This window comes from Austrofundulus limnaeus, unplaced genomic scaffold (genome assembly GCF_001266775.1).
Source record: "Austrofundulus limnaeus strain Quisiro unplaced genomic scaffold, Austrofundulus_limnaeus-1.0 Scaffold672, whole genome shotgun sequence".
Classification (NCBI taxonomy): domain Eukaryota; kingdom Metazoa; phylum Chordata; class Actinopteri; order Cyprinodontiformes; family Rivulidae; genus Austrofundulus; species Austrofundulus limnaeus.
This window is the reverse complement of record NW_013953074.1, coordinates 148,795-152,255: the sequence shown is the minus strand read 5'-3', so window position 1 is coordinate 152,255 and position 3,461 is coordinate 148,795.

The window sequence follows — 3,461 nt, the reverse complement described above, 5'->3', positions numbered from 1 at the left end:
ATTTAAATTAAACTGATTTCAATAAAACTAATATATTTACATCAAACTAAGGAGCGTATTCAATACTTTTTCCAGAAGAGAACCAGGAGGACCCAAGTCTCTGCTTAATGTGGAGGAACTGAGGTGTCTGAGCATCTTGTTCCTGAGTGATGCAGCAGGAGATGGATCAGGGCCTCAGGGATGAAGGGGTTGTTTTGATCAGTCATGGGAAAAAATGAGTTGAAAAGCAAAGTTCTTATTTACATTCCAACCTCACCTGTGGTCTTGACCAAAAGATCCCAGTAAGAAGCAGCTAATGAGTTTCCTGAGGCTGTGGATGATGGAGCTCCTCAGCCTGTCTCAAGCTGAGGAGCTCCATCATCCACAGGGAGCTCAGAGAGCTACTGCTCCTCCACATCAGAAGAACATGCTGGTCATTTGAACAGGATGTGTCTCTTTGAAGGCATGCCCCACTGGAAGGAGATCCTGGGGCAGACTCAGGACTCACCAGAAAGACTCCATTTCTCCTCTGGCCTGAGAACACCTTGGGAGAAACTGAGAGTGYTGCTGAGGAGAGGAAAGTCTGGGTTTTCCTACTGGTCCTGTTGACACTGTGACTGGACCATAAACTGAAGAGGATGGATGGATGGATGGATGGATGGATGGATGGATGGATGAATGGATGGATGGATGGATGGATGGATGAATGGATGGATTTTCATTTTAATTTTTATTTAGTCATAAAGCACATTTTACACTAAAAGCAGCTCAGTGTGCTGTACAAGATTATCAACAATAAACCCAGAATAAAAAACACAAACAAACAAATGATGCCCTTCCCTCCTCCAACATGGAAAAACACACAAATATGTGGAAAAATAAGTAGAAATTATCCAGTTCAGCAAATGCAGTTAAAAAGATGGGGTTTCTTAAAAACAATAACAGTCTTTGCAGCCCTCAGGTTCTCTGGCAGACCACTCCACAGACAAGGGTCATAATACTGGAAAGAAACCTCTCCATTTGTGTGTTCTGACTCTTGCAACTGTTAATAGTCCAGTGTCAGAGAACCTTAGGGTCTGCAGTGGTTCATAAGGTTATAGCACCTCTGCCAGATAGAGTGGTGCAAGACCATTAAGACCTTAAAATCATACAGGGATGGATGGATGGATGGATGGATGATGGTTGCTTGATGGTTGGATGATGGTTGGATGGTGGGTTGTAGCAGTGATAAACTTCAGCTGTTCTCAGAATATAAACTGAACCAGCTTTAGACAAACAAATGTTAAAATATAAAAACTACACTTGTAATTAGTGGAAGATACCAAAATCATTTTATTTCAATAACTTGTATTGGTTTTTGTGAATGAAATAAATGAAAAAGTAAAAAAAAAAAAAATATATATATATATATATATATTGGCAGGATCTATAGGCACGGGGGTTGGAGGGGTCACAGCCCCGCCCCCTTCAGACAAACCAAAGGTAAAACACAGCCCAAGTCATCAGCTGCTGTCATGTGACTGATGATGTCACTAAAACACTTCYATGTTGAGAAAATGAAAACACCCTTTTACCACTAAATCCTGTCAAACCAGTCCTCCTCTATCAGAACCAGTCTTCCAAGAAACACTGGTGAAAAAGAGACAGCAGCCATTTCAGGACAGAGACAGAGCTGCTGGTTGAAAATGGAGCTCCATCGCAACTGTCACTGACCACAGGTCAAAGGTCATCAAAATGGTCCAACAGTTAAACACAGAGGGGGTGGGGTCATGGTTTGGGATTTTATTATGAACACAGAATCACTGAGTTAGAGGAGAATGTGTTTTTCTGTCCTGTTAGCTAAATATCTGCTGCTGAACAGTCATTTGGTCTAAAACTGATTAACTCTTGGATCCAGTTCAAGATGGCCGCACTTCAATGATGTAATGTCTAATAAACGAATGTGTCAGGTTTCTGTCACGAAAMTCAGGGAGCAGCAGACAAAAATGCAGAGTGAAAAATGAAAACTGGTTCGTTACAAAATAAAGAGTGTTGATACAACAAAACCATGATGTGGGACAAACCAGAGCCAGGGGCGGGGCCACAGGGAGGGCGGGGGGAAGGCACTGTGGAATCTGATTGGTCACGCCCACCAGAGCTGTCAATCACCTTTTTTTATGTCAATCACTTTGTTCACACAAAAACAGCTTTATGCAGCCAGTGTTGTATAAAGTACCTCACAGCAATATTTGAGTAAACGTACATGTATCTTACCATAAAATGAGTTTARTAAAAGTTAAAGTTTTCTCTAAGAATTTTATTTGAGTAAAAGTCTTAAAGTATCTGACAATAAGTATCAAAAGTAAATTTTTGATTCGAAATTTATTTAAGTATCAAATAGGGTGCATATTTTATACTTCTCTTTCACCCAGTTAAATTCACTCACTCCAGGAGTCRCCATGTATCTGGATAGGTTTTTATATTTTTAACAATAACAAGCATGAAGGAAAACAAGCAATAAGGATTTTTTTTACTTCTTATCTTTTTAAAACGTAAGATGTAGAAGTGATAAGTCTTCTGAAAAACCATTACTCAAGTACAGATAACCAAATTTTCTACATAAGTACAGAAAAAAGGCATACTTTGCTACTTTCAGGGGTGTATACTAACTAAGTTAATTTACTTTGTTACTGTAATTTTTGTGAGGATTTGTAATTTTACCATGTTTTTATTGTCACATTTACATTTATTTTGTTACATTTAAAACATAAAAATTATACTTTTCCTTCTTCACTTTAATGTTTAACACCTTGTTACATGATACAAATAAGATGAACTCTTCATGAAAGGATTGGTTCATTCACTCTAAAAACTGAAGTGTTGATTTTACTGAACCAAGTTACATCAACTGGTTCCACTAAACAGAGGAATGCTGTTTACACATTTTCCTTAAAAGAAAATATGTAAACTGCTTCATTTACACAACCAGTTTGGTTCAGTGTGTGTAAAAGTACTTTTACTTTCTCAATTATTGTGAGCAGTGACTTTTACTCAAGTACTTTTCCTCATCAGTAAAATTTATTTTTACCAAAGTTGTTTTCGGTTAAGGTGTTTTTACTTCTACTTAGTTATTTTTTTAGGTACTTTATATATCTCTTTACACCTCTGTATACAGTTGTCACAATCCTTGATGTACTGTAAATACTAAGCAGAAACTTGTAATTGAACTTTACGCTGAAAGCACAGCAGAGTGTCTTTGGTGTGTAGACTGATGTATTCAAATTTCTATTTATGTTCTGGATGTCCCACATGTAGAATTAACTGCACAGTTCTATTATAAAAAAACACACCCATGAGTTATATTTGGGTAAATAAAAAGTTTTAATATTCAAATAATAGCATTTGTTTATTATGACCCCCGCACGTGAAGCGTAAGCAGGAGTCATAATGTTTTCGTACGTTTTTTTTTTTCCAGTGATTTTTGGTCAATCGTAGCACAAAAA